We start from the raw sequence: 384 nt of genomic DNA, 5'->3' as shown, positions 1-384 counted from the left end.
TCGAACAATGTGGGTTGGGGGAAAAACAGAATCGATTTTTGTCACACATCACCAGGTGAATCCATTGTGTTATGGCAATGTGAGGCTGGGGATATGCATGATGAATGGGAAAATGTATTGGATGCGAAGAAATGTTAAAGTTGATAGCAAATGTACATTGAACAGAGCCCCAATCATATTGGATTTGGCACAGGTGAACGATGATAGGGTGTGCCTGCAATATGACTGGGTTGTCTGCTTCACAAGAAATAAAGATGGTGAGGATCCTGAGGGAAGGATGAGGGAAATCACTCAGGAATTGAAGAGAAGGGAGTCAGAATTGAGGAAGAAAAGAATTGAACAAGAGAGATTGAAAACTCTGGGAGAACAGTATGAATTACTTGA

The sequence above is a fragment of the Geospiza fortis genome, unplaced genomic scaffold (assembly GCF_000277835.1).
Source record: "Geospiza fortis unplaced genomic scaffold, GeoFor_1.0 scaffold364, whole genome shotgun sequence".
Classification (NCBI taxonomy): Eukaryota; Metazoa; Chordata; class Aves; order Passeriformes; family Thraupidae; genus Geospiza; species Geospiza fortis.
The sequence above is the reverse complement of the archived record's forward strand: the minus strand, read 5'-3'. Positions refer to the sequence as shown.